Source organism: Mycteria americana, chromosome 13 (genome assembly GCF_035582795.1).
Source record: "Mycteria americana isolate JAX WOST 10 ecotype Jacksonville Zoo and Gardens chromosome 13, USCA_MyAme_1.0, whole genome shotgun sequence".
Classification (NCBI taxonomy): domain Eukaryota; kingdom Metazoa; phylum Chordata; class Aves; order Ciconiiformes; family Ciconiidae; genus Mycteria; species Mycteria americana.
This window is the reverse complement of record NC_134377.1, coordinates 16,865,440-16,891,200: the sequence shown is the minus strand read 5'-3', so window position 1 is coordinate 16,891,200 and position 25,761 is coordinate 16,865,440. Positions and strand designations below refer to the sequence as shown.

Sequence of the window (25,761 nt, the reverse complement as noted above, 5' to 3'; positions counted from 1 at the left end):
AATATGTCATACTGAATGACCAGAGAGAAACCTGTAGCCTCATGAGGCTCCTGATGAGAATTGCTTTTCAACTGAGCAGCTCTGTCAGGCATGCAGATCTGAAAGTCGCAGCATGCTCAGCCTCTACCCTTGTTGCCAAAGTTCTGCAGGCCAAATTATTCCCAGTGTGACACCTAAAAAAATTAATGGGTTGATTTGTACTTCCTCTTACAGTGCTTTTCTTGCAACTATTACTTCAGCTGTACTGGGTCCATCTAGCCCTATATCCTGTCTCTGACTGTAGCCAGTAGCAGTTGCCTGAAGAGGAGTGTTGGAACAAGCAAGATGAGATGCTTGGCCAAAATATTCTCCCTGCTTCCTATGACTGCAGTCCAGAGTGCTCCTAAATCAGCAGCGGTGTCTTTTTTAGCACAACAGCAAGCAAGGATCATGGAGCATGTTGCAGAGAGTGCCCCGGCATTATGGCTGGTGCCAGGGCTGGATCTGCTGGTGTTTTGCTTCTTGGGCAGAGGAGCCAGGGGACCCAGCCCTCAATGTCTCCATGGAGAAGCTGTGCTGGTTACCAGGTTGGGAGGGATAGTCTGCTCAGACGAGCGTGTGGCTCCTTTATCATCAGCAGGTCCTGGGCAGTGGTCCAACACCAGAGCTGGCTACTTGGAGCAGGTCTGGGAAGAGAATTTGCTTTTCTGAGCTCAGGCAATAATATGTTTTGGGCATAATTGAAGGAGAATGGACTCTAAATAATTATTGTAATAGGGCTAAATAAGTTAACAGCACCTTCTGTAGCCAAAAACTACTCAGCTAGAGTGGAGAGTTGAAATACGCAGAGGAGAAGCCTCCTCCAGAAAAGCAAAGGGGCACCAGATGCTATTAGGAGATGTTTTACTATCACGGGAGTGCTGATCCCCACTCTCCACTGCATTTTTAGGCTGTTGCTTTTCTTCCTGAAGATCATTGCTCCTGGGTGCGAGGGGTGTGTTTGTCATATGAACTGTTCTTCCTGCTAACAGCCCCATTGCTGGAAACTTAGAGAGCTTTTCAGTTTGCCAGACTTCTGGCGAAACCCTCTGATCCGCGTTACACAATCGAGCCTCAGTTCACGCTTGTCGTGGAGGCCGGTAGCTGGTAACGTGTGGGCAGGCTTCAGTCTGCCTCTGAAAAGGTTTTGTTCAGTGTGTGCCTCTGCTCAGCTCGTCGGGCCCTTGCATTTTTCAAAATGTTAAGTATTCAGCTCTGCTTCACTACATTATCTCACAAATATTCTATTGTTTGACCCTTTTCTGAAGAGCACATTATGTGCGGTGGCATGAATGGTGGCCAAGCCATATCTGCAGTGCACGCAAAGGTGCTGTGGTCGTGAGCTGGTGCCACCCGCCGTTGAGTGATGTAGGACTGCCTGAGTCAGGGGTGCTTTGGACTTGTTGGTCTTGGCTTAAACTTGTGAATGAAAGCATAAAAGTACTGCAGCTTTTGTTCAATGGGGCCAGGCAGTGGTAGGTACGTAATGCTCCTATTCTTGGAGTTGTCAGATGGAAGGGAGCTAATATGATAACACATAATACTTTGTCTTCTGCGGTCCTGAGAGATAGCTGTGCTTAAGCATCTAATTTCCAATGGAGAGGGTTGGGGGAAAAAAAAAAAATCCCTGTTAAGGCTCAAATCCAGTCTAGCCAAGCTGCTGAGTTTTCATCAAAAGCAGGAAACAGATGGTCGGGCACAGCTGCAGAAGGTGCTGCGACTTCTCTGGAAAAACTACCCAGGCGTGTGCTGCAAGGAGGGACGTCAGCACAGTGCTGCTGTTCTGCACAGGGCCGCTGCTCAGTGCCAGTGGATGGACGGTCTCACAGCCCATGCTGCTCATGGAGATGCCATTTAGGAGAGGAACCTGCCTGGCGTTACTCCCAGCTCCCAGTGATGTATGCTTGCCTGTTCCTAGGATCTGCTCGCTGTAGCAGAAGAATAATAATGCATCAAAGACTCATTATGTTCCTAAGTCTTACATTTCTGAAGTATGCTGTGGGCCCTGTCCTGCTGAGCTTACCCTTATATCCTTTCCAGAAGCACCTCATTGCTCTGTCTCCCTGCTAAATTCTCCATTTCAGACTGGACAGTTGCATGATGAAGAGGTCTTGTGACTTGATGGGGTCTCAGAGGCAGTCAGAGAAACCCCTGGGATGCCCCAGGGTGGTGTTTCTTATGTTCTTCTGGAGATAGAAAAGAGGGTCCAGCAGCCAAGCAGTGTCCCAGGTCTCTGCCCAACCACTCATGCAGAGCCAGTCTGATGTTCAGTCAGTGCATACTGTTTATCTGAGACCTACTTGTCCTTGACTCCTCCTATTTACTTGAAAGGTGCAAATATTTAGATCTCTTCCAGAACAGATCTGTGTTACTGTTATTTAGGAGGTTTCTTTTCTCAAGCAGTTTTGTAATTTTTCGTTTTGCATAGTTTTTGCAGAAATCAAAGATTTTCCAAGCAAGAAGCCTATGTAAGCACAACTGTGTAGCAGGGAAAACATGTTTCTCTGCTTGCTTTCCCTTTTCTAAAGACAAAAGAGCCTTATTGAAATGTGCTTCCCTTCTGACTACTAATGGGTTTTCCTTCCTTCCTCCTTGCAATGAGCTTAACATTCTCCCATCCTGTTGGGTATAAAATTCAGCCTGGACTGTTTTCCCTGTTGAGGTGTTGAGTCACTGGCCTTGAATGGGAACCTGTAATGAGACAGGGAGAAGTCGGGGCTTGGACAGGAAGAGGTTTTCCAGCAGTTTGGCGGTAGATGGGATGAATTTTAAAAAACAAGGATAAGGTGCTATTCATTTTTGCCTGGGGCTGCTCATATTCTCTTTTCCTAGTTTTATTTCTGGATGCTTTCTTATGTTGGATCTGGATAAATTCCAGGACATTATACACAAAATACCTAGAGGAAGAGCTGGTTCCTGCTCAATAACAATGTTCCATTTTAAGCTGTCTCAGGTTAAAGGGAAAAAAATACGATGCCATGTCACCAGAATTCGTTTGTCTCCTGGAGGAAAGATGCTGAAAGTCTTGCTTCAAAGGCTCTGTGTGGGAATTATGTCCTGAAACCTGGATATTCTCCAAGGCTTAATTGTGCTTATTCACAGAAACACTAAACTTTATGAACTGGACAGCAGACCTCTAAATTTGGCTCTAATTGCAGAGAGGGTATTGTTTTTTGCACACTCTAATTAGCAACACTGAGCACAGACATATACTTTGGAATAATTAGTAAAATGGACAGGAATTAAAACAAGCTTTGCTCTGAACACAAACCAGATGAGCTAAACAAGTCTTCTTTCTATCTGAATTTCCCACTTAAGGTTTCATTTTGTGTGGTGTTGGATTGTGTCGTGTGGGGTATACCTTGTCTCTCCCTCCCCCATAGAACTTCTTTCTGGTCTAAATTCTACGGTAGCAGACTGTGGGATAAAAATCTGCATCTCCTCCCATATCGTCTTGCTCTGCAAGATGAAGAAAACAAGACTGAGCAATGTAGTTAAACCAGCAAGAGTGAGATTAGGTTACTGCCTCACATACACTTTTGCCAATCTCAGAGAAATCTGAATCCAAATGTCTTTGTTATAGAATCATAGAATCATTAAGGTTGGAGAAGACCTCTAGGATCATCTAGTCCAACTGTCAACCCAACACCTCCATGCCTACTAAACCATGTCCTGAAGTGCCACATCTACCTGTTTTTTGAACTCCTCCAGGGATGGTGACTCCATCACCACTCTGGGCAGCCTGTTCCAATGCTTGACCACCCTTTCAGTAAAGAAATTTTTCCTAATATCCAATCTAAACTTCTCCTGACGCAACTTGAGGGCATTTCCTCTCGTCCCATCACTAGTTACTTGGGAGAAGAGACCCAATTGTTACTAATATTATCTATGTTTTGGAGATTTCTTTTGTCTTTTTTTTTTTTTCTCAAACAATAGGGATGAGAATAAAAAATAAAACTCAGATTAACATTATTGTAAGCTATCTGAGCTTGTGTGAAAACAAACTATTGTTTAGTTGGCTTGAGCAAAAAAGGATGCTTTTTTGTTTGGTAGAAAAGCAGTTAAGACTTCAAAACCAATGTGTACTGCTGCCTTCATGGACTTCCTTAGTTTGCAGTCCTACCTGTGGAGAACCAGCAGTGCCAGAGGGTCACAAGTGTTCTAGAGGGCTTTTCTGTTGTTTTTTTTATTATTGTTCTACTTTAATTGCAGATAAATTTATAAGGGATAAGATCCTTTAGTAATATTTCCTTTTTAGAAAGCTCCTGTATGAGTGAAACTGAAAGGGTTTGTTTGGGTTTTTTTAAGAGCTCTACCTTAAGGAATATTTCCTTGTTTCTGGTATTACTGAGGACTTATATATTAGGAGATTTTTTTTCTATACAGATTTCATCACGGCATCTTAAATAAGTGTGCAGAAAAGCTGAAAAGAAGGATCATTTGGACAATGCAAGTAGCATGCTTTGCTGTTGTCACATTTTGTCAGTGTTGGAGCAAATTGGGAAATGTCTTCTGTTCGGAATTTTATCCACCCAGAATTGCACTGCAAATTAATTTTGAAACTTGCTGCTGAAGGGAAATTAACAAAAAATATCCAATGTGAAAATTAAAATATTTTTTTGGATAGTGTTAACAGATAAAAATATTGAGTGACTTATTTTTTTTAATGGAAGTCATAACATTTAGATGTGTAAGAATATAACTCCTTTTAAAATGTAAAATAGCTCCATGAGACTACTTAACTATCTGTACATGACATCCTCTAGGCTCCTTAACTAATGTTTGCTGTATTAGTGAGATGAAACAAGGATTTGAAAATGAAAGACAGTCATGGTTTGGAAGGGCAATTGTTATCAGTGAACTTAGTTTCCTGGAAAACTAAGACCACAGAGCTGATAACTTTTGCTTTGAAGTATTGAAGCCTATGTTTCAGGCAGATGTGCAGGTCCTATTTTGATGATCAAGGATCACTCTGTATTTCAGTGAGCTATTTCAGTTTCCATTCTACTTGGAAAGTGTGCACCTTCCTCCTGTCCATGCTTGAAAAATCATGAAAGAACCACAGGCTAGGAAGCAGCTAAAGTAGTCCAGATTAAAGAGGCTGCGGTTTGGGATAGCTGAGGGTCTCCTTATGATGGCAATTGCCTACCCAAGCGTAGAGGCTGAGTAAAGTGTCATTACAGTATTCACAAGTCTTGTGGTTGTTGACCCAGTATTAGAAAATTTTAACCTAACATAGAACAAATATCATCATCATCTTTCATATCTCTGAAAGCAGCAATGTGCTCAGTATCTTTTGTGCTTGATTCTTGCAGGCACTTTGAATGCATATTTTATACCCTGTATCCTGCTTTTGAATTTGCAGTGCACTATCATAACATTTCATCTTTCAGAGGAAGAGCCAACTTTAGGATGAAACCTAGTAAAAACCTCAGGGTTACACTCTGTATCTAAACTGCTTTAGAGATCAACCCAGCTGAATCCTAATTTATGGAAGAAAGCTTCCATGCTGCATTTGCACTGTACACATTTAGGGAGATTTGGAAGAGCTGATCCTGAAGTGTCATTTAGGCTGATTGTTCTGTTTTCATGAAAATTTTGCCTGTGAGAGCCCTTGAACACACACTAATGAGGAAAGAGGTGAATAGAAGTAGACTGCAGAATTCTGAATCCACATGTACCATATATCAAGAGACTAAACTTTGTAATTCAATCTACTGAACAACTCTATTCAAGCCTCTTCACAGTTCAAATTTGGAGCTCAATATTGTGGTGCTAGCCCATCTTGAATCATGTGTCTATCAAAAAATTCAAGGTCAAAAGGGCCGAGAACTACCAATCACTTCCTTTTCTGTTGGGAATGCTTGTAAGATGGGTCTTATTTTTAGTATCTGACATTGGAGATGGGAACTGGAGTGGGTGAATGGATGGATGTCCTTGCAAAAAATATCAGACCAAGTGACAGTGTTGTTCCACCCCTGCATCAGGACACAAAGGTATATAGCTGCCACAGAGTCCTGTACAGCTGCTAGATGAGCAGTGTCTGAGTCAAGATCAATGCTGTGGTATTCCCCTTCTGTACTTTTTTATTTAGCACAATTCTTTGGATAGAAGTAATTTTAGCAAATCTAGGAGGATTTGGGAACTTTCCTGCCCCTTGGCTTAAGGCTGTGGTTCATCTGAAAAGTGAAAATGCCATTTACATTGTGACAGGTCCCCAGTCTGTCCTTAAGGGAATGGCAGTGAGTGAGAGGGGCAAATCTGTCATCTGGGCAGGCAGTGGGGAGAGGACTGTGAAGTCTCATCGACTGCGTGGTTAATGGCAACATACTGAACTGTCAGGCAGGCTCATTAGGGATGTGCTGTTAATTTGGTCAGGCAAGCACTGCCAGGCTGCATTGTGTAGAGTTAAGCAGTGTGAATAGAGCCCGTAAGCAAAGCTGCTGGAATCTGCTTTTGTGTTCCCTTTGGACGGCTGTCCTCTGGTTTTGGCTTATTTTCCAGTCCAAAGTGGCCACGTGGAGTTTTGGCACTGTTAGTGTTGCCCAAAGATTAGTTATAGATTGCAGAAGTAATCTAACTTGTGCTGAGATGAGTTACCCTGCTTCTCTCAGCTGGTTTTGCGTGCATGTGTTTAGTCATAGTGTCAGAGCCAGAGTGTCAGTTCACTACTTCTAGTGACTTAATTAGAAATGGATTAAGCCCTTTCTCTTTAAAACCCAATTTGAAATGCTATAGGTATTTTCCTTATCTTCACTGCTCACATCTGCTAGGCACTAGCTATATGGCAATTAAAGTTTGCATTTCTTTTCTACTGTCAAAAGATAATCTTTTTCCCCTCCACTTCCCACAAGTCACAGAGTCCTGCAGGTGGTTTTGGAGGTACAACACCACATGCCTTATAAATCCACTGCAGTCCCTAGAAGAGCTTGGTAGTGAGCTGTAATGTTATGGACTGACCCTTTTGGGCAGAGAAGAGGGAGACCAGCGGTGAGGAAAAGCTGCCACATGCAACCGAGCTGGGTGGGTGTCCTGACTCCTTGTGTGACGAGTTGGAGTGATTCGTCATGTGATGATTATTGTAAAAGGTTGAGCAAGGGTAAGAGATTGTTTCCATCTCATAAAGGGAACAACCAGATTGTCTCAATGCTGTCTCTCCCCCGTGTGCATTAGAATATACTGTTAATTTAGGAGTTGGAACCCAACAGAGGATTTTCTGATTCTCTACCATGTGTTTGCCTTTATGACTCCAGTTCCTCCCTCATCCTTTGGGGATGTTTTTCCCTGACATCTTCAGTCTTATTAAAACTTATTTTTGTTTCTGCCTAGTCTTCTGCCAGAGAAAAGGCTGAAATTAATAAGCTTCTGGTAACCATTTTCTACATTTTCACCTGATTTATCTGATTATGTTAAGGCTGGGTCAAATATTCCATTAAGAGTTTCAGATGCTATCAGAACCAAAGCAGAAAAACGGTTCCCAGGAGATCGACTGTGTGTGCTTGCGTGGAACAGACTTACCGGGGAATTGGCCTGAACAATTACCTTGCAGGGTGCTGCACAGCTCCAGCATTTCTGTCACTAAATACCTGGGGTAATCATTAGTTGTGAATAGATGATGTTCTCCACCTGCTGTGTCAGGCTCTGTTACCATGCTAGGAGGCTGCCCTCCTCCCCAGAAAGCAGAGGAATGCCTCTGCCTATTCAGGTAGAGGCATATCTATTTAATGCAGTGCCCCATTTAGGGAAGTAAAATAGTGTTTCTCCACTTGCTGTGTGGGAGGGAAAACTCCTTACAAACAAGCCCTGAGTTTCCTCATTCTGCTTTACCAGGGGTTTCTATTAGAATAAGGTTGGAGGAGGGAAATTTGGGATGATTCTGGGAAGGTTTGACTCAGGAAGGGGAGAATGATTCATAGATTTTTTATTAGTGTTATTTATTAAGGAGAACAGACCATTGGAACTAATCTTTTACTTATCTTTCTCTTTGAAAACTTAAAGCACTTATGCAATGACCCAAAAGAGTTTTTGGGTTTGAACCAAGGTATTCCAGCATAAAAGCATAAATCCCAGCTGCAGGAGCTAGCCTCCAACCACTTTAAGGTAGATTTATTCCTATTACCTTCATACTTGATAAGTATTTTTATAATGAATCCTCAGTGCATCCCTTCCCTGTTTGTGAAGTGGGGTGGTAAATAAGTTGTTCATGGGAAATGGGGGCAGCAGAGGCACTTCACAAAACTGAGATCTGACAAGTGTTGAGACTCGCCACTTTCTGTGTTGTGACAATGGTCAGTTTATCTCTGGTTATTGCTGGAGTCTCGACATAGGAGTTTCTTAATTTGAGAGTCGTTCTTTAGTTTTGATGGCGAAAATTTGATTACTGAGAAGAGCAGCTTGTTTAGTAGCAACCTCTTTCTTCTCCTTAATTTGGAAGTGAACATTTACTTCTCCAAAAACAACTTTGCTGTTAATAATCAAAATATAAGATCAGTCACAAGGTGTACATAAGAAAGAAGTTTTTAAGCTCCAGGCTAACATCATTTTAAGGACTTTAAGGTGATTTATATTTATTTTTGTATTCTGCTACTATGAAAAAAAGATTAGTGCAACCTAAACTATGTTTTAATTAAAATTTGGCAAGAGAATTTAAATGAAGGAAAAATCCAAGCTTGACACAGTCTGTGTCACAACTGTAATTTCATTCTTGTACTTCAGAAGATAATTAACTAGATGGGATAAAGCAAATATAACTTAGTCTTTTAGCTAATTCCTTAGGTCAGTTCTTTAAAGAATCAATCAAACTAGGTTGTCCAGGTTATGAAAACGGGAAGGCCCTTGACTGTGGGCACATAGCCTTATCTTTTCCACTTATGGTATCATATTGTAAAGGGTCATACACCCTAATACTTTTGGGTGTGCTGTGTCAGTGGCTGAGAGTCAGGGAAGCTTCCAAGCTTTTAACTTACTCTTAACTGGTGGAGACTGGAACAAGTATCTTCATTATCCTCTTGAAAAATCTTGTTGGCAAGGCAGTCTCATCATATCTATGCTACTGGCTTGAATTTTGCTCATACTGTTGTATGTTAAACTAGGTGGCAGCTTAATCTCAGTAGAGATAGAGAATGCATGCAAAGACTTTTCTAGCGAGAAAAATGATATGGAAAGGACAAACAACCATTGTCACAGCAAGTATAGAGATGAGAACTTAGATCTGTATTTTACTGCACTGGGAAAAACAGAGGTCCTCAGGCTTCCAGACCTGCGAAACAAACACTTTTTACCAACTCAACACCTGTCCAGAAGGATTTCCTCATGTGAAATAAGCTCAAGAAAACTGATTTATGTCAGTAGCCGTAATAAACACATTGTGCAAAGTTAAGAATTCTCCAAGGTTTTGGATGATCAACAGAAATCTTAATTAAGTTCAACCTCTGGTAGGAATTTATCAGCAGTTATAGACATTTAGTTGACATGTAAGCAATCCTCGAAGGCCACCAAAAATAATTTCTTGGTTCATACTTACTAATGCAGTTGAAACTTTTTTTTGCTTAAAGGTCCAAAGTAATGTCAGCCACATGGCAGTGGATGAGATGTGATAAGGCATCAGAAATCCATCAACAGTTTCTTAGCAAAGCTGCAAAATAAACTCTTTGAACTTTCCTGTAGTCAGTGTTTATACCTGGAATGAACTTGTCCTGTGTCCTGGCAGAGAATCTGCATAACTGTTTTGATAGAAATGAGATATCCTCTGTCAGGATTGTTACTGCCTTCCAAAACTGAACTCAAAAAGTGAGCCATGCAGTCAAACACGGAAGCGTATGGTTAAAATTACAAGGAGAAGCTGTGTAAGAACAAACATATGTCAAACATAGGGTATTGGCTTCCTCCTAATGGGTTTGGACTTCGTAGCCCAGTTAAGTTGCCAGAATTTAACACGATATACAGTTTGTGGCTTTTGTGTCTTATTTCTTAATGCAATGTATGATGTAAAAATCATGTAGTACAGCAGAATATGGGTATCCGTAGTTACCCTACCAAGTGGCCTGTCTCCTGTCCTTGATTTGACCCCCTGGTGTTCTCCTCAGCTATTCTGATCTCCCTCTCCAAATTAGCAATCTCTGCATAAAGAACATGAGCATCAAGATCAATCCCAGCAAGATGGATCCTCATAATGAGACTAAAGGCTCAATTTCATGGAAAGATTTTGTCAGTCAGCAACATGCTAACACCCGCAGTCCAGGCAGATCCCAGAGATCATTATTAAGAAGTGTGGTTAAAAACTCTTTCCTTGGGAGTGATTTTGCTGCTTGGGTAAATCTCTCACAGGTGCAATCTATTAGGAAGGCCAGACCGCGTCTTATAAACAAGCAAGCAAGAACGATCCAAAGAATAGGCAATGATGTGTTGCCTTGCCAGCAGAGAAAGGCCAAGAGAAGACTGCAAATTTTAGTGGAAGTAGAACTTGCGGGGAAAAATCCATAGTCTATAATGGGATTTTTGAAAGGAACTAATTATTCTGTACAAAATTTTCCAGTGTACAGAAGTCGTAGTTTAAGAAACAAGCAGAAATACCCAAAGAAAAATTCAAGCAACCTAACCTGGTTATTGAATGAATGTTGCCCTCTTTTTGTATAGTATAGGTGGGACTGACACTAGATGTAAGTCATCTGCTATGCAACATGATTTGCTCTGCCATAGCCAATTTCAACTGCAGCAGCCAACATGGATTGTTCAAGTTGGGTGACACCGGCATTTGTGATCTGAGATGCAGCCCCCTTTTTTCTTTTTTCTTTTTTTTTCTTTTTTGAAGATGATTGAAAGAATCAAAATTATAGGGACCTTCTTCACCTGAGAGGCACAGTTAGGTAAGTAGATATTTTTGCAAATTCTCTTAACAACACCCCCCAGCTTCAGCCTGACAGTACAACACTGATATGTTCCTCTTCTCTCCTAGGAATGAGAATTCAAGATCCAGCAAGAAGGTAAGCTACGTAGTTAGTTATAACAAATTCGACATCCATTCCAAAAAGATTTTTCCTAGAAATCCTTTCAATCTGAAATTCAAATATTCTGTTAAGTCAGTTCTTTTGCAAAATTTTCTGGTCCAGTTTTTTTTTCTGTAATACCTTAAAGTACATGTAGAATGTGATAATTTATTCTTTTGTTTCCTTGGCTAAGGAGAATTCAGTGTGTATTTTTGCTTTACCCCACTATTTTGAGTGATTCATCTTGCCTTCCAAAATGATTACATGTCCATCAATCCAACTGCAAACCCTTTTTGAGAACTCCTTGCCACTGTTATATATACTGAATAAATCGAAGCCAAACTATCTCAAATATATGTTTCTGTGACACAATAAAATGATTGCTAGGATTATAACTGTCTGCAGCTGGAACTGAGAGCTATTTCAGCATTGAGCAAATAAATCAACCAACCTTCCTGTTCCCTACCCCCCTCACTAAAACCACTGAAAAGTGTGTATAACCAGTATTTGATCTTTTTCTGCAGCATCCAGAGGAGCCTGCGGAAGCAACCACCTGAAACAGTCCTCTCAGTACCTTCCACCTGTAGCCTCATGTGCCTTATCTCCGAATCACTGCGTTTGGGCTTCCTCCTGGCACTGAGTCAGTGTGCTTGTTGTTAAACATTTTCCCATCTGTTTTTGGCTCCACACTGGATTTCTCCTGGACCCTGAAAGCGGTGAATAGTTTTGAAGGACAATGACCCGACTGAAGCAGAATACAATTTGAAGAGCCCTCCACATGTTATTGCTAAATCCTGGAAGCCTCCCTTCAGGATTAGTGGTTCCTTAGTTGCTTCGATGGCCAGGGCTAGCAGCGCTCTGGTAGGCAGAGCAGGTCTCAGGTGGCCTCCTTGGCTCTGGTCTTGCCTCAGGTTGTTTTCACTCCTCTTTCCTCAGAGCTGTCTTTCCTCCTCAGCTACTCTGCTTCCTCTCTTGCTCATGTGGTGTTGCTCTTCTGTGCAAATACATATAACTTAAATCATGGTTGCTCTGCTTCCACCTTCTGCTCTTTGTATTCGAGTATTAAATTTCACTTTATTTTTAATCAAACCACATCACATTTCTTTTTGGGGTCACAGAAGCATGTTTGCCATGTTTAAGTTGCCACCGTGAGGTTCTTCTCCAAACAGAATTCAAACCATTATGTTACAATCTGTACCAGGCCCTTCCTAGCAGCTGTGTTTATACAGCTCCTAGTAAAATGGGTCCCTGATTAGGATTTTTGAATAGCTCATTCACTGAAAAAATGGTGTTTTGAACCAGTTAAACCTATTTAAAAAAATTGGGATAATATATGATTAAAAATTTTGGTTTGAAGAAATGTCAGTGGCAACACCCTGCCAAGTTTTAGGCCCAAAACATCATCACCATTAGTATCACAAAGATTAAGTTACTGGAATTTAATTGGGCAAGAAGTGTTTTTTCTTTTGCTTGTTTTAAAAAATAGCTGAAAAATTCATTTGACAGAGATTGAAAATTATATGTTCATAGTAGTCACCCAAAATGGTTAAAATTTGGTAAATTATATGAAAGTGAGGACAGGTTCTTTATCTTGGAATTGTCAAGCAACAGTAATTTGGGGGCAGCTTGATCCAGAATAAGAAACTGAACATCAGGGCAGTTCTGGGGTTGCTTCACACCTATCAAGACAAGCTGTTTGAAAAACCAAAACCCATCCTCTAGTCTGAGTGACACTGATACACACTGCAGACCCTACGTGTTGGACAGGTGGGTTGTAAATAGCCATCCTGTCCCTGCTGTGCCAGGCAATCTCTTTATGAGGTTGGAGAAGCAATAGTTGGTGTGCCAGCAGCAATGCCTTCTGGTGTGCAGGGAACCCTACAAGCTTGAAAAGTGTTAAGGCTGGGAGGAGAAGGTACCTCATCTGGGCTGTTCCCCACGGTGGAGTTAGCAGCTGCATTTCCAATATACTGCCAGTTTGGTTACATGCTTTTTTGCTGTGGATACCGGCACTGAACAAAAACGGTAAGCGTACATTAAAGCAGGGAAACACAAGTGCTGCTTCTGCTCCATTAAACTGGAACACATGATTAAAGGACCAAAAGCTACTGCAGCTGACAAACTCCATACTTAAATGTTTTTTAAATCGTAAACTGAGAGCAAAGATTTATAAGTTTGTGTCATGATCCATAAATCTAGATCTCCTGTTGTCCTTTTACTCTAGACAAATGGCTTGTAGAGGAAATTGTAGTGGTTTGGATAAGTCTAGGTTTCAGCAGTCAGCCCTCTTAGGTCAGACATGTAAGAAACATCTGTAATTGTTTGAGGAATTTGGCAGACAATCTTGTGCTTAAATCACATTTTCCCCTTTGAAAGTTGGAAATGTCCATGTATAAATTAGACACACAAGCCACATACCTCTGTACTTGTGGAATTAGACAAGGTATCAACTTGCTGTTACCTTGCAAATCCTACTGCAAGGTAAGAGCAAGTTGATACTTTGCTATAGTAAAAGAGACCAGCTTAAGGTTCTTTAAAACTATGTACCTTTTTTGTGCCCCAGAATAAAATCTAATAGTTTTAAGGGTAGTCATCATTAAGTGGCAGGCTACTTCAATGTTCAGAATTTGCCACTTGGTTTGGATTTTGACTAAGACTAAAATCAAAAGGTTCTTTGAGTAGAATTAAACAAACCCTCCTTTCCAGGCAGAATTGCTGTTATGTGCATAGTTGTCACATACTGGGCCTCTGAGTACATTTAGCATACAGTTGTGCATAGTCTGTCTAGAATCATCTCATCCTGTAATGAGATCATGTGAATTCAAAGCATATTAAATTTAATCTGGTTTTCAGGATTATACCCTGCAAGTTTGAAATTGCAGAGTATGAGAAAGGCATAATGTTCCTGACTGCTCATTATAAAAAATGAGGCCCAGTTCATTGTGAAGGAAGTCTTTGGTTCTGCCACTGAAAGCAGAATTCGGTAAACGGACTTCAGTGGGAGATTCAAGCTGATGTCTGGTGACCTTTGTCAAGCAGAACAAATGATTGCTGTGTTTGCTAGAATTGTATTAGCACTGGATGGTTCTGGTACAGCCTGAGCAAATGAAGTTTACAAGTCTGGCTGTCTATCAGCAAACTTTGCCGTTTGATGGAGTCTACAAATGCTGTAGCATAGATCCTCCGGGCAGCAATTTGAGGCTCTGCTTTATTTGATGCCAGGTCCTTTAATAGTTTCAGAAAGTGATTTTGCTTGTAATAGAAAAGCATGATGAAAACAGGCAAAATCCTGAATAATGTGTTAAAATCAATTCCTGTGTGTCAGATTCCTGCATAGCATGTCCTTTGGTGGACACAGTAGTTGTCTGAACAACCTGAGGAAGAGGCTGTCACACAGATGCTGCATAACGGCTGCATCTCTGTGTGTTCCTGCTCAGGAACGACAAATAATAGCTATCAACTATTTAAGCTTTGCCCAGCTCTTAGTGGACAAAGAGCCAAAACCAGGCAAGAAAACCTCCCAAAAAAAGAAAAGCCAAAATTTGCAACCACTCATTATCTTTTTTTGTATAGGTAACCTATAAGAGCTAAAGACTGTATTGATGATTTGGAGACTCATCTGTGAGTCTGACCTTGACCACTGAAATGCTGCGAAGTTTACTGCGGAAGTGTCCTTGGCAGCTTTGGGCTCGAGGATGTACTAGATTTCTTCCTAGCAGCATTCAGTGACCAATCTTACGTGATGCCAAGCCTTTCCATGTTCAGCACCCTGCTTTATTCTAAGGACAAGCTTAGTTGGTTGTCAATAGTTCTTCTGAGGCAGGGGTTTTTACTGTGGACTCATGGAGTGAGAATCACGCTAGAGGGAATGAAGGTGGAAGAATTGTCTCCCTTGAAGCCATTCCTGGAATAAAAAATACCCCTACTCTCTTCAGTATGTCACTACTGTAGCACCATGGAAAACAGACTTACTGTTTTCTTGCAACACTTTCTGCCATCTCTTTTACTCTCGTTTTCCTTTCTGCCCTCTGTACTTTCTCCTTGCTGCTCTCTCTTCTACATTCAGTTATCTCCCTCTGTTTTCACATATTATTTCTTTACACACTTAACCCGAGTGAGTTCTAAGTGCTTTTTTTGCCTTTACTCCCTGGGAAACATCCACATCCTTTCTGTTCCCTTCCCAGGGCTTTTTTGTATGCCAGCACTGGCACGTCTTAGCCAGCTTCAAGCCTCCCTGCTCCTCCAGCCAAGCATGTCGTTGATAGCAGCAGACTGGGTGCCTGACTGGACGCAGCTGAATATCTCCCCTTTGGGATATTCTTGGTGGCTACTGCCATGCTCGATGCAGCATGGCCCAGTTTCTCTGTATGTGGTGGGGGTGGCAGGAAAGGTTGGCATAGAAAGCGCAAAGCAATCTGGCATCTTCCACAACTGCAATTTTGTTTCCCCTTGAAGAATATAGGTTTCCTTTTCAGGAAGATTAACCTGTTTGGAAGATAGTTTTCACATCTTCACAGGGAATACAGTGCAGTATTTCTCTTGCAAGCCTATCTGAACCACTTCAAGAAGTTGCAGGGAATATGTTAGAGCTGATTGGCAGTTGTCAGTCACTGGTTATACATCTTCAATGTTTTTCTTAGGCAGGCTGAATTGCCTGATACAGCTCTCTGGAATGTAGCAGGAGGCAGTGCAGCATTTTCATTTAATTGCTTGTGGAGATAGCTGCAGGATTGTGGTGTCAGAAAGTATTGCTAAATCTCAGGGGATTTCTTGGCATTTTGTTGCCACAATAAGGTCATCGTTGTCACAGTGGCTTAGTACAGCCACAGAATATGTGTACAATTATTTATGCAGCCTGAAAATGTAGTGCAATAATAAAATACTGTATTTGCCTATTTGCAACGTGCGTTTGTTTGAGTCTTCTAATGCTACTTTTGTCCTTTGCTGTATTGTTTAAATGTGTATTTCTCATATTTGAGATTTATAAAGATGTTAAGAGGAGTTGTATGCTGTCAGTCTGGTCACATTTTGCAACCAGTCTTAAATATGATCCTACTTGTGGGTTTGTGTCCCTCAGCTGTCTTTATTACCTAGGTATTCCAGTTTTGTAAATCCATATTTATAAGGAATTTGTTCCACAGTAGAACTGCCGTTGTGTTGTTAATACCAAGATGACAAGTGGCCTGAAAATGAGGTGTCAAGCAAACATAGGCAGTTTCCACTTGAGTTTTTTCGACTGTCCTGCAGCCCAGCCAATCCATGTTGTGGAGCGTTTGCAAAGTAAGATTAATGCAGTGCAGAGCTGCTGATGAGTTACAGGAAAGCAGTCACTTAAGACAAAAATGAGGTGGCTGTGTCGCCACCCCTCCCCTAGCAGATCGAAAGCTAGCTTTGTTTGAGAACATAAAGGTATCTGCTTTTCTGTGTGTCATAGTTGAGATCTCCTTGTTCAGGGTTATGTTCACTGTGTGCAAAATCATAGCCTACAGCAGGAGTGGATTTTTCCAGTAGAAATTATCTTAGTTGCACAAGTGTGAAAAATTCTTTCTCTGTATTGTGTTTTTGAAGATCCTTTTCTCACACTATAATCTTTGTGTCTATTCCTCTTGTCTCCTGTGAGATGTTTCAGTTCAAGCATTATGATTAAGTCAGAAGAGCATTCCCACTGTGAACAATATGAAGAATGCTCCAATTACCCTCTTACCTGTATCTGTGGGATTAGCCCATGAACTCTCTAGCTGAAAACATCCCTGGCAGGTTGCTCATATGCACAGTCATTCTGGCCCAAGCAGAACTGCTTACGTAAGTAAAAAAACTCAACGTGACCTTGCAATGCTACTTAGCAAAGTCATAGGCACATCGGTCATGGTAGAGTATTACTGGAGGAGCTTTCCTGATGCTTCTTTGTGCTTTTACTATTTCCATTTGTCATGGCCTTGGTGCCTCTCACTTCTGGGTTTGTTTTTAGCAGGAGCTTCATTTCTCTGTTACGATACATTTGAAAATTCGCTGCTTTTTCTCCCAGAACTTAAACTGGAGAGAGATTTTTAGTATGTCTTGCAGAACAGATCTGAAATCTGAGCTAATCAGACTAATCTGATAAAATAGGTTTTAGAATTAATCTAACACCAATCTGCTGCTCTGTAAAAAGCATACCTAAGCAGTATTTATTGTCTGTAGCCACAAGAGGGGGGAAAGAAAAGCACACATGTGGGATGGCTGCATTCAGCTACTGCAGCAGCAAAGAATTTCCTAAGAACACCACATGTGATAATCACAGTCCAATGTGTTAGCCCAAGCTTGCTAATAAGTGTTTGTGCACAAACCCAGCCTCTCTGAGAAAGGAGAGATTGAGCTGAAAATCATCCTTGGAAACCTGGAGGATTTTTAAGGTGAATGGGGAGAAGAGGAGGAAAAATGTGATTTTCAGGCTGTAATGAAAGATGGCTTTGGAGGATGCGTGCATGTGCAAGGAGCCTGAGGGAGGAAGTGGGAGACAGAAAATTCAACATCTTTGAACACTGACAAATTGCCTGGCTATGCTTAATGATCTGACAGCATCTTCTCACCGGCTGCATCAGCATTAGGGTTATTCATCACTTTCATAGATTCATAGCATTAGGTAACAACTTTTCTATCAACACATGTTTTTTCCTGCCTGGTGAGCAGTTACTTTTACAGTTACAGTTACTTCAGCAGGGGAAGCACACAAATGAGCAGGTTGTACTCTATTTCAGTTTATGTGAGTTAAGTCTCAGAACCATTTTTGTCTGTCACAACCATTTTAAACTTGAGACGTTGATTCCAGAAACTGTTATTTTGCTATTCATCATCAAAGGTTTGGTCAAAGGTTTCTTCTGATCAAAATATTTGTGTCTTCACAGCCCTCTTAGTGAGACGTCCCAGTGTTCCCTTTGATGCAGTTTAGGAATGGCTGAAAGTAATAAAACACACAAATGGAGAGGTTTTCATAAAGATAGCATTTGTTTTGGGAAGCAGTGGTATCTTTACCATTTATTACTGTGAAGCAGCTATGTCATCATACTTGTTGGGAGACAGCTGTATACAGTTGCTGGACGGAACTGATTTTTAGAAAGCTATTTTATAAGAAGCATCATTCATCACAATGATCCACTGAGATCACTTGATGCTGCCAAAACTAATGGGTGTACTGTAACATCAGCAACCATATTGAAATAAGAAATTACAGTCTTTTGGGTTTGGATTTCTTCATATTTAAAATGTTTTTGTGTGAAGGTCTTGTTGATGGTTTTGGTGGTGATGGTAGTTATATTGGCCATTCACATGATTTGCCATAGATGATAGCTTTTTGGACCAGGAAGGACTGTCCAGTGCTTATGCTGTTAAACTTTAAGAAAATACTTCATGTATAAAGTGATAAGATTTTGTGGTCGACTAAAGAATGTGTGGAAAGAGGGAGAGCAGGACTGGAAGAGGGGGGATACCATTTGCAAATGACATAGAGACCAGACCCTGCTGTTTATAGTATGGAGTTTCTGTCATATTCCTCTAACACAATGATGGTGAGAAGTCATTCCAAAGTATGTTCTGATTTGACCATGCTTATGAGCTTTCTTGTTTTCACTAAGTATATTTGCATATCTGAATTTCCCTAAGGGAGACCTTCTAAGCAGAGTTTAAATTAAACTTTAACATTTGCCAGAATAAAAATGAACATTGTGTAAATGATCACAAAAACTACAGTTTATGCTCGAGTGCAAGTATCAGAGAGGACTTTGGCATAACTAACACAGTATCCTATGCAAATATTCGTAGCTGAAAAGGAATTAATCCCTTTCCAAAGGTCCAGCACAAATCTTTCAATGGCACATAAGCCTGCTTTTGAGGGAGCAGGTGCTTAGCAAGCCCTGAGGATTCAGATTTCAAAACAATCTGTACTCTGCATTGACACATGCAAATATCTTAAAAACAAATTTTCAAACTCCTATTCTCTTATCAATTTGCTATAAATTCTATATATTGTGAATTTAGCTGTAACCTACATGGCATGCAGAAATTCTGTAAGAACAGGACTTTGATCATCTCAGTCTGGAACCGGACAATATCAGCTTTAAGTTGGGATAGAACAAAGCTGTAATTGATGGTTGGCCAGGTCTCTTTGCCAAGCTGCTCGTTTTGATCATTCATAGCAAGAGACCCTTATTTTGTAAAAATCCTCTTGTTGGTGAAGACAGCAGACAGGTTCTATTCTGTCCTCAGAGAGGGTGGCATGGTGCCAGTGTCAGCAGCCAGCAATCCAAAGTGTTGTGTTTAATCACAAGATTAATTTTTCCTTTTATTGGCTTTTCTTTTCAATATCACCAAGCATGACATGTTGTAAAACAGTAACACTAGTTGAACAAGGGTTGGCTAGCATCTCTAAGCCCCCTGGCTATGTTGATAGCAAAATGAACATTTGGCTTGATGTGCAGCCAATAGAGACTCCCAGGAAACCAAACCGGGAAAACACACTTGTCAATGAATGGGCCATGTGCCTGGTGAAGAATTAGGGAAGAGGAAGCAAGATGCACCTGGGTATAGGAGCTATCCTGGGGCTCACGTTCTTTTTTTTCTTACACATTGCAAGCACCTGCAGTTTCAATAGCATGCCAAATATCTGAATTTTCAAGCTATAGATCCAGTCCATTAATGGTCTGTGGTTACATTAGGATGTATTTATTTTAGCCTTAGACCAGCTATATGCAGGTTAGCTTCTAAAAGGAGACAGTAGTAGATCCAGATCAAGTTAAAGATTTGTACTCATCCTACTGAACACAATGACTGCAAGAGGTTGTGCTTTGCATTGAATCGTATAGGAAGAAATTACTTCTTTTTTTTTGCAGAGGGATGATGCCAGATTCAGAACTTTTTATCCTTAGAGTCTGCAGCAGTGACTGGGTGAGCACCCTAGTGTGCTATGCCATCATGCAGAAATCTGGTCATAGGAGTGCTTGTGGTGGAGAAAAAGGCAGGCTTAGTCTGTCAGTTCCTCTGTCTGCAAACAACCATGTTCATTCATCTTCATTCAAGGGACTTCTGTGGTCTTGGAATGGAAAGTTTAGCAGAGTTTGGTGTGAATGCAAGAATGGATAACTCTCTGCTTGGCAAAGTACGATATGTGAGCTTCCAGAAGCCTCCATTTTGAGGGTTATTAAATATTTTAAAACTTAAATGAATATACTCCTGTCTTTCTACAGTCTGTATTGTAACCTATGAATATTATGCTCCTAATGGTCTGTGCTGCCGAAGACAGATAATAGAACTTTACTGGACGTACAGGACGATAAGTGTACCTTCAGGGTAATGTCCCTTCAAATTAAGATTTCTGTTTGTGGATTTGACTTGTTTTACTGATATCTTCAGCATAAATGCACAGATTTGCATGTACCATTTTCAGCCAAAGTTGCATTTTATTAGCTTTTCACAATCAATAGGTAGGGCAAACAATAATCAGTTAATCTACTGTGTGAACAACATAGCTCCTAAAAGATCAAGAACCATTGCATGGTACAGTCAGATGCTGGTACTAGTTTGTCGAGGCTGGGTTCCCTTGAAAGCAAAGGTTTCAGATTGCTGCCTTGACTTGTGGTTGCTCTTAATTTTACAGGAGCTGCTTCTGTCAATTCTTTCTTCTGCTACAGATCCTTCTGCAATGAAACTGTTCTATGATTGATAATCTTGTGAAAAGATTTCAATAACTTGAAAGTAAAAATCCACAAATTGATATCATGTGCTATGGTGCCACTGTTGAATGTCACTTTTTTCAAATAGACACCATGTGGCAGCTCTCAAGTGGCCTAATTTTTTGTTTCAAGGATTAAACTTTTAAGTCCCCATTTCCAACCTCATGCCCACTCTCTCAAGGAGCTGAGACCTGGGGGGGTGGGGATTAGGTGTGGTTGTGCATTTATGTAAATATGAAGTATTGCCTGGAAATTGGAGAAAGAGATTGCAACCAAACAGCTGTCTTTGCAAATTTATTATTTATTGCAGAGTTAAACAAAATGCCCTATTGTTTAGAGCATTATTGCCTTGGGCATTGGCTTAGACAGTCGCGTTGGCTGAAAAGAATTTCCTAACTCCCTTTTCCACACAACAGAAGATTAAGTAGATAACAGCAACAATTGGCTGTTTTGATCTGACCTTGACATATGTTCCAAGCATCTACTTCATGATGCAACTACATTATTTTTCTCTTTCATGGCTGCAGCACACTACTCCTACTTTACCATCACTGCTACTTATGCTCCATCAGGGCTTCTTTCTGAGCCTTCTTTCTGGTCAAAACCAAACAATTTTAACAGATTCCTGCTGCAGAGTGTGTAAATTCTGTATGCACAGGGAGTTCCTGACACGTTAATAGTACATAAAGTCTTTTGGAGTTACAAAAAAGCTCCATTGAAGGAAACAAGTTCAAAGCAAAAGTTAGAGGAATTGCATGCGAAAGCTTTAGTATTCTTGGTAGATAAGAGCCCAAAAAATTTGTGATGCTACGTGGTGATGGTGATGAAAGTTGGAGACACTGAAATACAGAATATTTCTGTGGAGAGCTTTCCCCTGAAATTTCGCTGGCTGTTCTCGTGCACCGTCCCACCGTCTGCTGGGAAAAGGCTTCTGATCAGCAATATAAGTGGGTCACATAAGTTTCCTGCATCTTGCCAGGCCCACAGGCAGCTCTGATCAAACCTTTTTCAAAATGCTTACTTGGTTTCTGAATAGAATTTATCAGCTGGCATGGAGCAGTGATTTAACTAGTTCAGTCCTGGATGCAATTGGATGTTGTAGGAAAAGCTGTTAAAGTCCTGCTTTCTTTTCCATGTGCTGCTCTGTAGAAGGGGCCATCTGGTACAGCAAGGTGTTGGTGACAATGTTGCTGGCCATCTTCTCTAGAAGGCAAAGATGAGGCTGCAGTCTTCCCTTTGGAACAGGGTCGAGGCTGGCTCCAGCTGGTGTCAATTCCAGCTGTGCTGGCAGGTCGTTTTTTGATTCCCTGCACTTGGTACTACAATCCTGTTCATGTCAGATCTTTGTTCAGAAGGAAGGAATGCACTAACACACAGGAAAATCTGTCTTCTGTCTGCTTAGGTAGAGGTGTTGGTCTATGAGTCCATATTGTACGTGTTGTGATTTGGCTTAAATGTAAATTTGGAATGGACCTGGAGGCTGACACAGTGGAGTTGCAGCTATTGGTTGCAAAAGCTTTGAAGGGCCAGAGTTTGCAGCCACATTAAGACAGAGCATAACTGGGAGTATCTGGAAGCTGAGCACGTATCTTCATTTGAACTGTTTTCTTCTCACACAGCTGCAATGGTAGGAGATGAGGTAGCACTAAATGATTATAATACCGACAGCGCTGTGTTTCTTCATGCTTATTTAGTTCCTGTGTTGTGAGTATCTCAGCAGTCTGCAAACACTGCAGGCACGACTGCTTTCATTGTTTCAAACAATGGCGTTTCAACACGCAGACCACCCGCTGACCGAGAGTTATGGTAGATTACGAAGAATCTTCCACAGTGCAGAAGGTGCTGAGCAGCTAACTAGCAGAGTTGCTTCAGTTACTGAACTTAAAATACTGACGTGAACTGGCTAAATAGGCTTCTGCATCTGCATTGCAGATTTGCACTGATCTAGTAGATCGATGTTAGGCTTGGCTATGCTAATGCAATTTTTCTACTGGACTGCAGTTAATTACCCCATACTGGCTGGCAGCACCCACCTTTAAGCTTGTATCCGCTCTGCAGAACGGGGATGCTGAAGGAACAAAACATTTCTAGGTGACACTCACAGTCTAGCCTCCGCTTGTGAGTGGTGTGATAGAGGAAAGTTCATATAGCACTGGAGACAACTTAGCAACAACTGATTGACTAAAATGGGACAGTATGGAAGCTGAAAATTGAGGGGAAGGTAAAGTAACACATTATTATGGTGCTGTATGGTTGCCTTTCACTGAATATACAGAAAATGCTGTCATAAAAGACAAATGTAAAACATGCCTTTCCTATTTACTAGAAAAAGGACTTTGTGCCTACTGAAAAATCCAGAAATTTCCAAAATTCAGAAGTTGCCAGAGAAATCACAAGCAAATGACTGTGTCCTTTCTGAAAACCTTTTTTGATCCAGAGGGTGCAGTTCTTACTTTGCCTGTTTGCCTTCACTAACTTCCATGGAGTCACTCTCAGTTAGACTAGATGTCAGGCCAAACACAACTGTTTCTAATATTGTTTGCACACAAAGCAAGGTGTGGTGTAAGAAGTAGCTTTCAACACAAAAACAAATGACAAACAACAGATTTCACTAATAGAAAAAAATGTTGTGTTGGTTTGTTCAGCCAACAACTTTACTAGTTAAAAAACCCCCCATAATGCCTGAACAAACCATGCTCTTTTCAACAGAGGTTATCAAACAAATCTTTCACATTTTTATCAGTCTGCGAATCAACTTGACACAGTCATTGATTCCTAAAATTTTAGATCAGGTGATCACTGCTGCACTCAAACTCATTTAGGACCCACCAGCACAGCCACGTGGGATTGGCACTTTCACCATTTAGCATGGCTCTGTGAGGCAGCTGCGGATCATTTACTCTGTCTCCTGAGTCACAGTTTAGGAACCCTTAATCCAAAACGAATGCTGTAAATCGTCCCCTGTGGACCCGGCAAAGTCATCCGAGCTGAAGACGGATGGGAAATTAGAACAATTTGCAAGAGAGATGTTTCAGAGAGGTTCTGCTTTTTGTGATTTGTACTCCCAACTCGGGGAGGGGGAGCTGGAGATTTAACTCTCTTGCAGACAAGTGCTCAGAGCCTGTGCGTAGAGTTTCGCTGGAGTTTCCTGAAGTCGGTGTGGTATGTGTGCATCATGGGGTGGTGGAAAAACAAGTCACGCATTCTCCACCACGGGCTTTCTTCCTGTTTGAAGGGAGCTGAGCACTGTAAGTTATTTTCTTTGTCACTGGTTGTGCTGTCATAAATGAGCAACACAAGATTATATGTAATTTGAACAATTCAGCGCCTGTGTGTTTGTGAAGGCAAGTGTTTGGAGTCGAGTCGAACACGTAGGAAACAAAATCCTGGTAGAAATTGAATCTGTTTCTCCTTGCCTGCTCCTCCCCTCTGCTGCCCAGGCAGCCTTTCTGCCAGAAGTGCACACCCAGATTGACTTTTAAGAAGGGCGCAACTTTGTTGAAATGGTTTAACTACACAGATGCCGCGCTGTCCCTCGCTCTGTAGGGAGGGGTGGTGCAGAGGCTCCGGTGGGAGCACGCTCTCTGGACAGACTCTTTGCTTTTTCTAGGGCTATTAAGATGTTTTGGATTCACTAACCCCTTCCTTGTCTTGCTGGCACAAATTGTGAAGAATTTAACATATTTCCATTTCAAGGCTGGGTTTTGCTGTCTTGGCATCTGTTACTATTCAGAATGAGGATACTTGCATTTTCTTGCTGGCTGTGTTCACTGTATCTTTAGCAGAACCATGTCATTATCTCTAGCTTTTTTTTTCCCCCAACATTCACAAAAAGCCCCTGGGAAGCTAAAGCCATGGTTATGTGAATTCAAGAGAAGGAGGGAATAGTAAAGGAGCTGCTGCGTATCAATTACTAAAGACACAAGGTGCATGCATTTTCTCATCTTGCACAGTTAAGACAACTAACATGGAGGGTTTGCTTTTCTTTTTAATAACCCTTTGAAGGAGGGCTATTTTCTGTATAGCCTTTGCAAGCACAGAGTTTTGCAATTCAGAAATGCTAACAAGTCTTCAGTATTTATTAATTCAGCAAAGATGATTGCTTTTGTTCGTGGCTGGAAGGGATTCGTTCAGACCACAACCTCCAGATGTCCCAGGGACTGTGGCTTGCCTTGAGCTGTTGTGGGGAGGGAGAAGAGAGAATATGATGCTTCAGAAAGTAAATACAGAGTTAAAGTGCCTGTATGGGCAGCACGCCATTTTGAGGGAAAAGGCAGGATCCAAACAGTCTTTTGTTTAATTACAAAAAATCAAAGCAAAGCACCATGAAAAGCAAACAGATTTATTAACTTGTCAATTTCTTGATTGATCTGGTATTGTAAAAAAAAAACAAACTCTGCTGATCTCTATGTTTAATGTTGAACAGCAAATGTTGAAGATTTAATAAAATGAGTGTGTAACTCATGCCTGAGGAACAAACACTGTAAAAGGCTCTTTTCCTAATTGTAGTGTACAGAAACAGGCCTGTAAGTGTGCCAGAAAATTAGGTATAAACAGTGCAAGGGAGAAGCTTTGGGAAGGCTGCTGTGATGGAAGATGAGGAAGAGGATGGGCCCCACTCCACATCTGCATCTCCATGCCCGACCTGCAGCAGTGTAAATCTCTTGATTTAAGGACTTACTAGTCTGTTGCTGATAATCACCGATTTCAGCCATTCTTTCAGTAAATCTATGTCTATCCCTAGTTGATGAACTTCTCTTGAGACTAGCTATAACACTTTCCAATTAATTTTTATGGACATATCTTTGTATTCTTTTAAAAGGAAAACTGCTGAGGGAGGGCAGTTAGTGTAAAAGGTGAGGTGTTCCCAGAGTAAAAAATTTGCTAAATTGTGGAATATATAGGCAAACTGGTGAAAAAAATAACCCTTGACAAGGTCACTTACTCTAACTAATTGACTATACTTTCTCAGGTAAATAAAAAAGAGCCTTTTTTTTAGTCCAGTGGGTGAGTGAAAAAATATTTTTTGTAGGATTCAAATGTGCATCCTGGAA

The 25,761-nt window shown here is 41.1% G+C and overlaps 1 protein-coding gene across 6 annotated transcripts in view; it reads left to right on the top strand.

Annotated features, from left to right (window-relative positions):
* Positions 1-25,761, top strand: part of ZDHHC8 (zDHHC palmitoyltransferase 8) — a 132,853-nt gene that overhangs the window by 63,333 nt on the left and 43,759 nt on the right. Inside the window, exons 2-4 of one of the 6 annotated variants that reach the window (XM_075516605.1) lie at positions 10,829-10,883; positions 10,973-11,000; positions 11,528-11,864. The exons of 4 other annotated variants lie outside the window; for them this stretch is intronic. The gene's annotated coding sequence lies outside the window, so the exon portion shown is untranslated. The remainder of the gene's footprint in view (positions 1-10,828; positions 10,884-10,972; positions 11,001-11,527; positions 11,865-25,761) is intronic. One more of the 6 variants, XM_075516606.1, reaches the window with a different exon arrangement.